Source organism: Echinops telfairi, unplaced genomic scaffold (assembly GCF_000313985.2).
Source record: "Echinops telfairi isolate 266 unplaced genomic scaffold, ASM31398v2 ScPeMD7_3;HRSCAF=10, whole genome shotgun sequence".
NCBI classification, from domain to species: domain Eukaryota; kingdom Metazoa; phylum Chordata; class Mammalia; order Afrosoricida; family Tenrecidae; genus Echinops; species Echinops telfairi.
This window is the reverse complement of record NW_022103899.1, coordinates 27,729,404-27,740,939: the sequence shown is the minus strand read 5'-3', so window position 1 is coordinate 27,740,939 and position 11,536 is coordinate 27,729,404. Positions and strand designations below refer to the sequence as shown.

Genomic DNA, 11,536 nt, shown 5'->3' with positions numbered 1-11,536 from the left:
TCTAGCCAGACTTGCAAGGAAACTGCAAGTTTCCAAACTGGATTCCCTGTGTTTCCAGTTCCTATCTGTACCAGTGTACATCCTCTGGTCTAGCCAGACTTGCAAGGAAACTGCAAGTTTCCAAACTGGATTCCCTGTGTTTCTAGTTCCTATCTGTACCAGTGTACATCCTCTGGTCTAGCCAGACTTGCAAGGAAACCAAGCATTGATAATGAAAGTGCTACCTTACAAAATCAAGCGTATATACTCGAGTATAAGCCGACCCGAATATCAGCCGGGGCACCTAATTTTACCACAAAAACTGTATAAAAATGTGCTGAAAAACTCAGCTTATACACGAATATATGTGGTATTTCATTTTTAAACATTTAAAACCAAGCATTCTAGTTTGTACTACTGGGGGGGAAATCTCTTGTGGAATAATACTTAAAATGACACAGCATCTCCATTGTTTGTTAACCTGGTGAGTCATCGCATGTCCACACATTTTGTTTCCTTCTAGGACAGAGTAGTTGTAAGGAATGTTTCCATTTATCAAATCAATTTTCTCGAAGCACTCAGAGCACTTTGCAAATGCTCTCCTTGGGGAATCATACCATCTGGCTTCAGAACAATAGAGAGAGAGCTGGAGAGACAGAGGACACAGGAGGAGCAGGGAATACTCCTTCCAGAGCAGAGCTGTATTCGACCCTTCCAGGCTACAGGGGAGGGAGGTGGGGATGGCGGACTGGGCAGGTGGTGGTGGTGGTGGTGGAAGGCAGGGATAAAGGAGCGGGTTAAAGAACTGTTGAAACAATGGAAAGGAGAGGGAATTTTCTTAAAATCGAAGAAACCCTCTCTGAAAAAGAGAAAAGGCAAACCTGAAGAGAAGAGATGGCCTAAGTCTTGTGAGGGGAATGAGAATGGGGTGTGCTGGGAACTCTTGATGAACTCTTAACATACAACAAAACCACCTTTCTTGTGAACTAGGTGAAGGTCCACAGAGCAGATCACTGGTTTCCTCTTTAATGATTCCTGCACGTTTTGTTTCTCCTCATCCATTGCAAGGCCCTCGCTGTACCACCTCTCTGTTCACTTCCTGTGTTTCCTGTTTCCTTTTTGCCTAACCCTCTGAACTTTGCCCTCAGGTAAAGGATGGCTTTTTGATCTTGCACAGTTGGATGTTCTAACTCTAGAGTGAGTGCAGCGCAGGCCTCAGAGCCAGTCTTGTGGATTTGACTGGGGGTGGGTGCAAAGGTGCAAGTCCCAGCAGTCTTACTAGTCGACCTATGACTTTGCGTTTTGTTCCACCCTTTTCTCCCATTCTGTCCAGGCCCCTCTGCTGTGCTCCTTTTCAGAGCAGTGAGTAGTGGTAGCTGGACACCATCTAGTTCTTCTGATCTCCGTGTTGGGGAGACTGGTACTGGCACCTTCCATGAGTCCATGGAATTAATTGTTCCCAGGTCTTTCCATAAATAGTTTCCCCTTAAATGACTGCTTGCAAGCTTTTAAAACCCAAGTTGCTACTCATGAAAGGAGGATGTGGACCATTGTCTTTGTGAGCTCTTTTATTCCAATTGATCTTGGCGTCTCCCCCAGACTCTGGTCCTGATCCCCGCCCCGCCCCCATGCCCAGATGCTCATTCCCTCAAGGTGTTTGGTTATGTCTAAGAAGTTTTCATAACTTTGTCCCTCTACGTCCTCCATCACATTGTCTATTGCCTCTACAGTAACAGGTTATTATTGTGCTGTTAAATGCAGCCTAGGAGTCACTGGGTGGCACAAAATAGTTAAATGTTCAACTACTAACTGAAAATCTGACAATTTGAACTCACTCAGTGCAGCCTCAGAGGAACAGCCTGGCAATCAGCTTCCAAAACGCAGCCATTGACAATCTTGTGGCGTCAGTTCTACTCAGTACAAACTCAGAATCTCCTCAATAGCCTTCCATGGGGAAAGGTACTAAAGAGCCAGCGAGTGGCTGGTTGGGAGATTGAAAGGCGGTTTTTTGTTTGTTTGTTTGTTTTTGTATTATCCTTTCTCTATATTCCTGTATGCCATGGATCACTTAGTCCGCACCAAGAACCCTGGCTTCAGCAGGGTGGAGACCAGAAAAAGACACGAGTGTCATGTGTTTCAATACAGAGGCTGCTGCATAAAGAAATGTTGTCTATAAGACTTGTTGTTCTTGTGTCTTGTTGAGTTGAATTTGACTCACAACAATCCCATGTGAGTTTTCTTTGCTATAGCTTTACAGAAGCATACCATCAGGTCTGACTCCTGCAGAGCAGTTGGCTGTGTCTGAACTGCCAACCTTTCAATTAGCAGCCAAGCATTTAACCATCGCCCTACCAGGCTCTGTAAAATGTAAAGGACACCACACACACACTACTAGTGGATTCTAACTCATAACAACCCTATAGGACAGAACCAAACCTCTCCTTTGGGCTTTTGAGATTGTAAATATTTAGATAGTCTCATTTTCTTCTGCAACGTAGCTGGTGGGGCTTGAACCACCATCTTTGTGATTAGTGGCCCAACATTTGATCCACTATGCTACCAGGGATCCTTGGATTGAAAGGAAAGTATAAAACTGAAAGACAGGCCTTACAGAGGATACTTGCACCAACCCTCTGCTGTTGTTGATAGTGACCTTCCAGTTGATTCCAACCAGCACAGACCACCACTCATCTGTCAGTTTGTTGTGCTGTGGTCATTTGTATGCTGCTGTGATTTCAAAGACCAGCAGGTCACCCATAGTGGACAGGTTACAACAAAGCTTCAGACAGAAGCAGACTAGAAAGGAGGACTTGGTGAAGTACTCCTAAAGCAGCTAGCCAGTGAAAACCTTATGAATTGCAGCAGGATATTGTATGGGATAGGGCTGCTAGATGAGCTCCTTTGGTTGGAAGACACAAAACATGAATGGGGAAGAGCTACTTCATCAAGGTAAGAAACAAACAACCTCAAATCCACTGCCATCAAGTTGATTCCAACTCTTAGTAACTCCATAGGACAGAGTACGACTGACCCATGGGGTTTCCAAGGCTGTAAATCTTTACAGGAGCAGACTGCTTCATCATTCTTCTTCAGAGTGGCTGATAGGTTCAAATGATTGACCTTTCAGTTAGCAACTCAATGTTTAACCCACAGCACCACCAAGCTCCTTCTTCAAAGTAGAGTCAACCTTAATGACTGTGTTAGCCTGGTTTCTCTTGAGAAGCAAAACCAGTGACATGTATACATAAAATCATATATAAATTTAAAAAATTTTATCAAGAAAGTGACACACAGGTATAGAAGCAGGTAAATCCTGTCCAGTTCATATCTGTAAGTCAGATGTTAAGCTGAAGAATTTTCCTGACTCGTATAGCTACTGGGGCTGATGGACCAGGAAGCCAGAAGACCAACCAGGAACCAAGAAGACTAAGCCGAAAGTCCATGGATAGTTGGATGCAGAAGTGAATGAGTCCAAGGTTGGCAGGCTCTTATGGCTCCAAGGGCCGGCAGGCAATATGGTGGGCCATGGGCTCAAGTCCAAAGGATAGGAGATCAAAACAGAATCCAGACCAGCAAGAAGTGAAGAAAGAAGTGAAGGAACTTTCCACACAGGCTACTTGCATATGAAGTAGGCCACTTTCCTGAGGGCTATGGCCTGAGTAAGGGGTTGCTCTCCACCTGAATCTTCCCACAACTGCTTGACTCCTCACAGCAAACACCATCATGGAATTGGTTGCATTATGCTACTTCACAGCATGTGGGAGGCCTCAACTGCCAAACTGTTAAGAATCCTGGTTCACTCAAGTTGCCACAAAACCTCACTATCATGCTTATGTAGGTAGAGTATAGCTTCCAAGAACATCACCACTCAAAATGACTCAAGACAATTGCAAACATCCGTTAGTAATTGGAACTAGCAATGTATAAAGTATAAATTCAGGATGATTGGAGGTCATCAAAATGAAATCAAATGCTTAAAGATCAATATGCTAGGTATTAGTGAGGTAAAATGGATGAATTATGGCCATGTTTGAATCAGACATGTATTTAGTCTATGGCCAGGATGGGAAATGGAAGAGGAATGGCATGGCATTCATCACCAAAGAGACCAGTTGGAGATGTATCTTGCGGTAACGGCTATCAGTAATAGGATAAGGTCCATATACCTACAAGGAAGAACAGGGAGCTCCTCTGCCTCTGTTGGGTAAGCGCTGGACTGCTAATAGTAAGGTCAGCAGTTCAAACCTAGTGGCTCTGAGGGAGAAGAGACTTAGAGGCTCAGAGACCCTCTGTAGCCAAGCGATGGGTCAAATCTACCTCATGGCAATGAGTACCGGCAAGACTCAGTTAATACAATGATTACTCCAATTTACATACCGATCAGGAATGCCAAAATGAAGAAATGTCTGTAGTCTGAGATTAATGCAACTGCAACTATGTTGCACTGATAATTACTGGTAATTATGATGCTAAAATTGAAACTCAGAAGAAGAATTGGTAGTTAGAAAATAAGGCCTTGTTGATTGAAACTACCACAGAGATCATATGATAGAATTTTGCAAAACCAATGACTTATTATTTCAAATATATCTTTTTTTCAATGACATAAAACTAACCCATCAAATAATGTGTTAGTCCGGGTTGACTAGAGGAACAAATCTAGAGACAATCATATGTGTATAAGAGAGAGCTTTATATCAGAATAATTGTATATTAAGAAAGCATCCCAGCCCAATCCAGATAAAATCCTTAAGTTCTATGCTAGTCCATATGTCTGATATTAGCCCATAATTCCTCTTCAGCACATGCAATGATGCCGAATGCAGGAAGATCAGGGGGGGAAAGCCTTGTGGATCCAGAGGCGGTGGAAGCATCCCAGGGCTCCAGCTGCCATCAGTGTGGCCCCATGTTGCTTGTCAACAGGAATGTGAAGCAGAGAGAGTGCGCATCCCCCCTCCAGGGAGGAAGACAGGCGTTCCCAGAATCCTCAGGAGGCGGCCATGCCCACACAGAGGCATCGTTGGTGATGACATGATTGACAGGCTACACTCCTCTCTGGTAGGGCCACTTCTATTTTCTTCTAGGAAATTAACACTTTCTTGGAAACCCAAGCAGTGTTTCCCAAAGTGAGTGATACCCCGCCCTGGAAGGCATTGGAATTATCCAAAGGGTTGTAAAACCAGAATTCAACATTTTATTCTGAGTTATGAGCTGGAGTAAAAGTTCTTAATTGCCTGGTGAGCACGAATTTTTTTCTGGAAAAAAGGGCAGTTGGCCAAATTAGTTTGGGAGTCTGTGGCTGGTGCCACCAGCAAAGACATGCTCTCTTTTTCCACTGAGAGGGCCGTCTTGAGGGGCTAGCAGGATGTGTGTGACCAGAGGACCCACATATAGCAAGAGCCCATCTGGGCATAGAACTAAGGCAGAGAAAAGCTGTGCTGGGAGAGGGAGAGGCCAGGATTCCTGGTGACCCTGCTTAAACCCTGCAGGCTTATTTTTGTTTTAAAACATTCTAAACATTTAGGTTATAAAATGTTTAGCAAGTCTGTCGGCTCGTGAATGTCCTTTTGTACTGAGCTCACTTTGAGATGGAAACCTCTTACCACCAAAGGAGCCCTAATGTAACTGGTAACCCTATTCTGTTTTAACGGCATTTAAAATTCTGGCCTGGTGAGTACCTATGGGTTACATTGATTCCCTTTTCCAAATACGTTGCTTTGCAAATAAAGAGTTTCAGAGGCGTGCGTGCGATCTCCCTGAGCCCACACTGAAGGTTACATGGGCGCTGAGACGACTAACTTTCCCTCTGCCACATCCCCTAGTGCGACGCTCAGCTGAGAGCATCCTCTTAATTTATCACACATCTTTATCGAGTGTCTGCCATTTCCTATCAGAGGGAGTGCCGGGAATATCAAAAGCCAAGTCTCGATTCGCTGCCTATGAAAAAGCTATAAAGCCTTTCCCAGTTCTACTTCATGGGGTTCATGTCTGGTGGAATCAAATCCCCTAAGCGAAAAGCTTGGTGGACGGAAAGCATCACATGGATGGAAATTAGAAGATCCTGTCGTCAGCTTCTTTCCAGCAAGCCCCGTTCACCTGCAATCTCATCAACCCTCACTCACCGAGCAACACAGTGACGTTTTAAAAAATTAATAGACTTCTTAGAGCAGTTTGGGGTTTATAGAATACTTTAAACTGTTACTTCCTTATGCTGTGTTTCAGCTAAAGAATCTTCAACACCTTCCATATTTAAAGCAGTCATGTCTGGCCTTTTCTGACCATCAGTCAAGAATGCTTGAGCATGTATTTTATGTGTGATTTGCTTAAAAAGCATTGCATAAATTACTTTCTCTTTATATAGCTTATCTAGATGTAGAATTCAAGAAGTCCCTGGCTAAATTCCATTATCAAACAACTAGTCTGATAGACTGATAGACCATGCAAACATCAGTCTCCACAGCCCTTAGACCAGACGTACCAGAGCAGGGTTTCCTAAAGTGGGTGATACCACCCCCTGAGGAGCGCTAGAACAATCCAGTGGGGCTGTAAAAGCAGACGCCTACACTTTATCCTGGATGGTGGGCTATAGTGCAGAAGTTTTTAATTGCCAGGGGACATTGAGCAATCTTTTATTATCTGAAAAAGGGGTGAAAGGCAAAATAAGTTTGGGAGCCTATGAACCTACCTCTACCAACTTCCCTGAAAAGGATCACATTCGAAGGTCCTGGATAGGGTAGGAGGAAAATATGGAACACAACTCAAAATTCTACAGGAGATCAGACTGACCGGTGGGACCTCCAACAAGGCCCTGAGTCACTCTTTGGGTCTGGAACTGAACTCGCACCTGTGTTAGAAGAGTCAGCCCTCTCCGGTCAAACGCACAGCGTGTACTCAAGGACGAGAAGGAGGATGGAAATAGGAAACATGGAGAGGGAACGGGCAAGCGATGGCACATTGAGACAACCGAAACGTGTAGAAATTGTTGAATGTAAAACTGATGCTCTGCTCCGTAGGCCTCTGTGATCCCGCCCAAATCCAGTGGGGGATTCAAATAAAGTAACAACTGGTTTACTGCCCTGATGACCATTTTAAGTATATAAAAAAAGATAGACCAAGAAGTACTTATTATTTCACTAATTAATGCTTAAATAAGAACAATAAAAGAGATACATAAAACTAGATTATAAGAAAGAGTTGTAAAATATTAATGAAAAAGTATTTGATAATACCTGACCAAAAAACAACTAAACTGTTATTGAAGGTATTTCCATATTGCTTTTCAATTGGCATCCTCACTGGCAATATTCTTCGCTTTGATCGGAACATCGTTGGCTATGTAATTTATTCTTGCGCATCTTTTCATTGTAGAAGTAGGACCCCATTCCTTTAGAGGCAGGCCAATTAGATAATAGTCAATGTGTTTGGTATATTAGAAACAGGCGGCTTCTCTTCCCTGAACATATTATGTTCATCTTTGGATAAACCCCTTTTCACTCCTGCTGAACTTACAAAAATTGTTCTGACAATATATTTTAGCTCTTTGAATACTGTCAGGAATTGCATAATTCACTCAAAATGTCTCGTAGGATTTGGGGCATAACACAAAGCTGAAACAAATGACAGTGTCACCTGGTTCTTTGGCACTTTTCCTCTTTACATTGTATGTTTGTTTACTGAAGTGCCAAATGCGAGGGAATAAAAATGTAGTATTTCATCAAGTATCATGAGTTTATGAAACGAATAAACACATATTACAAGCATGCTTCTGTCTAATTTTGTTGTATCTACGGATGGAATGAGGGGCCGTGGTGGTACAGTGATTATGTGTCAGGCTGTGATAGTCTGCATTTGAAAGGACCAGCAGCTTGCTGGAGAAACACAGGGCTCTCTACTCGCATAAACAGGGACAGTCTCAGAAATGCACAGAGCGTCACTGTGAGTCAGCACTGACTTGACGCCAGTGAGTTTGGATTTCAGGTTTTATAGGTGGAATGAACATTACTACGATGTTCTGAGTATGCTATTGCATAGATGCACGTTAAAAAAGAGTAAGGACAGGAGGGTGAAGGGAGGGTGGGGTGGAAAGGGAGAACTGAGTACAAGGATCTACATATAACCTCCTCCCTGGGGGATGGACAGCGAAGAAGTGGGTAAAGGGAGATGTCGGACGGTGTAAGAGATGACAAAATAATAATAATTTATAAATTATCAAGGGTTCATGGGGAGGGAGGGAGGAGAAAAATGAGGAGCTGATACCAAGGGATCAAGTAGAAAGCAAATGTTTTGAGAATGATGAGGGAAACAAATGTACAAATGTGCTTGACACAATGGATGTATGTGTGGATTGTGATAAGAGTTGTACAAGCCCCCAATAAAATGATTTAATTGTAAAAAAAAGAGTAAATAAATTTGTTGTTTCTACATTGGGTGGCTGCCCAGCTGCCCACCTTACAGAGAACCCTGATTAAAAGTACCATTTTAACAACCAGTGTGCTGAACTCAACAAACAATGAGCTATTGGTTCTGCTGAACCGGTGGGAACTGGCTGAATCCCACTACTACTTAAATCAAAATAAAAAGCTTTTTAAAAGGTAATGTGTATGAAGATATGAGTGCTATAGCAAAGTGTGGTAAAGAATCCAGCCTGGGGTCTTAAAGGATTCTCTGAAAACAAGCAGTCATCTAAGTGAGACATCAACTAAGTCCACATAAAAGAAGTATACCAGCTTGTGTGATCCAAAGATTGTAAATCACAAAATCCAAATCCAAAGTGAAGGAATGTATCAGGGCTTAAATTCTGAAAATCCAGTTCATAGAAGACTCTGGGTGACAGTGGAGGCCCAAAACCCATTTGCAGGGTCCACACATGGATTAAGCCTCCGGTGAATCCCCTCTGACCGTAGTTGGGGGATGTGACTAGCCTTGCTATCAGACAGAGAGCATTGTAGAGTTGATTATGGCAGATGTAGTCAGTTTAATATGTTATGCCTTCTTATTTGCTCTCCCTGTTGACCCACTTTAAAGTTGTTTCAGTTCTTAATAGTTTCTGCTTTCTTTTTGATTGAGGTGTTTCTCTTTTGTTTGTCACGGTTGTTGGGACTTGTTTGTTTATTTGCTTTTTGCATGCTTTTCAAAATGCCAGCATCCAGGATGGGTGAGTCTATCGAGACAGTGACTGGATTCATCATTACCTAAGGGCATGGCAGGGGTGGTGGGGGAAGTGGGGAAATAACAACAATGAGTACGAGAAGAAAATGTTCTGAAATTGAAAATGGTGATGATTTCACAACCATTCTTTTTTTTAATATTATTAATCATTTTATTGGGGGCTCATACAGCTCTTTTCAAAAATACATCCATACATCCATTGTGTCAAGCAATTTGTACATTTCCGGACAACTATTATTAATATGATTGGATCATTAAATTGTATGATATGTGAATTATATGGCAATAAAACTTTATAAAAAGGTACTGTATCGCAGAAGAAAAAGAAAAAAATCCCTCATCTTCTCATTCAATTTTTCTATGAACATTTTGAAGCCCCCTCACACACACATACCATAAAGCATACACTGATACTAAAATGTAAAAGGCTAAGGTAAAGTTGAAATATATTAACTGCAAATAAATAAATAAAGTAAATGGAAGGGGGAAAAAAAGAAATATATAAACTCACTGCCGTGGAGTCGATGCCGACTCATAGCAACCCTGCAGGCCAGGGTACAACTGCCCCGTGAGTTTCTGCGATGGTAGCTCTTGATGGGAGTCGAACGTCCTCTTTCTCTATTCCTAAGATATTTTACTTTTATTTTTAATGCAATTTCATTTTCATTTAAATATCATATTGTTGAAACCCCCGCGGCTTATTTTTAAAGTGCTTTGTTCCTTATATTACCATTTGCTAGAAGTCTCAAGGACTAAGATCTCCTTAGCAGGAGGTCCACTGATAACAACCGGGTACCGCAGAGCGGGTTCCAACGTGCGCAGGTGCAGTGCGGTCCGGGTTCCAACGTGCGCAGGTGCAGTGCGTCGGAGCAGAACACCCTGCAGGCCTGTCATCACTGTGACTCCTTGGAAGCAGAGTGTCGGGCCTGTCTTCTGAAGAGCCTCGGGGTAGGTCTGAACCATCCACCTCTCCTTAGTAGCTCAGAGTTTAACTGTTTTGTGCTACTCCAGACTCCACTACTAAAACCACGGGGTATAAAATTGTGTTTCATACCATTTTCTTGAAGTTTCCAATTTTGTAGGCAGAGGGACAGTTCCATTAAACCATTTCTCTATTAATTGCTTACAGTTACTGTACATGGTAAGTCTTATATTTAATGCACAATATCCTTGCAGAGATCCTTAAAGTCATTAATCCATTTTGTGAGGATTAGTCACTCAAAGTAAAGGGCAACGCCTCTTTTCTTAAATGCTCTCATTCAACCCATCACTACATCTGTTCACACTGCTTGTAAGTATGTCTGGAACCTGTCTCTTATTGCCATCTCCTTTGCTACCATCCGGATTCAAGTCAAAGTCATGTTGTTTTAGGTGTCATCAAATTCATTACAACTCATCACAACCTCATAGGACAGAGTAGTAATTTCCTAGGCAGTTAGCTTTCTGGGTGTTGATAACCACCGAGCAGACGAGTGGGTTCAATCTGGCAAACATTCAGTTAGTGCTGAGCCATTACATGACAAGGGCTCCTTTCATAGCTTGGCTGTCTTATTATGCTTTTCCCGTGGCTGTATTATTGCAAGTGTTAATGCTTCCTCACCAGTCTCCCTGCTCCCTTTGGTGACTCCTGCAGTCTTGTCATAAAGCAGCAGGTGGTGGTGTCCCTCTGAAATGAAAGATAAGCCCAAGCTTTGGGGATCTTGATTTGCTGATGGGATACTATTCAAGATAGGAAGACGTAACTGAAAAACAATAATATTTTATAAATTATCAAGGGTTCGGAAGGGAGGGTGTGTGTGTGGGGGGATTAGGAGCTGATACCAAGGGCTCAAGTAGAAAGAAAATGTTTTGAGAATGATGATGGCAACAAATGTACAAATGTGCTTGATGCAATGGATGGGTGTATGGATTGTGATAAGAGTTTTACGAGCCCCCAATACAATGATTTTTTTTAAAGAAGAAGAAATAACTGCCAAGCATTCATTAACAATCAGAATGTGGAATATTTGAAATGTGAATCTATGAAAATTGGAAGTTGTCGAAAGTAAAATGGAATGCATAGAGATCAATGTCCAAGGATTAGTAAGCTGACATGTATTGGCTGTTTTGAGTTGGTCACTCCTATGACTTACTATGCTTGTAGTGACAACGTCAAGAGGAACGGTGTCACATTCATTATCAAAAGGAACATGTCAAGATGTATTGTGAACTTACAGCTAGCTCTATGAGATATGATAATATATGTACTCCTACAAAGAAAACCAGTTGTTGTAACTATTGTTCACATAAACTGCCAAAGCCAATGATGAAAAACTGAAGCATTCTGCTAGCTGCTTCAGTTTTAACTTGATCAAACGTGCCATCAAGCTGCATCGTTAATTAATGGAGA

The 11,536-nt window shown here is 42.2% G+C and overlaps 1 protein-coding gene across 2 annotated transcripts in view; it reads right to left on the bottom strand.

Annotated features, from left to right (window-relative positions):
- The window catches only part of CDK15 (cyclin dependent kinase 15), a 116,257-nt gene that overhangs the window by 85,124 nt on the left and 19,597 nt on the right, over positions 1 to 11,536 (bottom strand). The window lies entirely within an intron of this gene.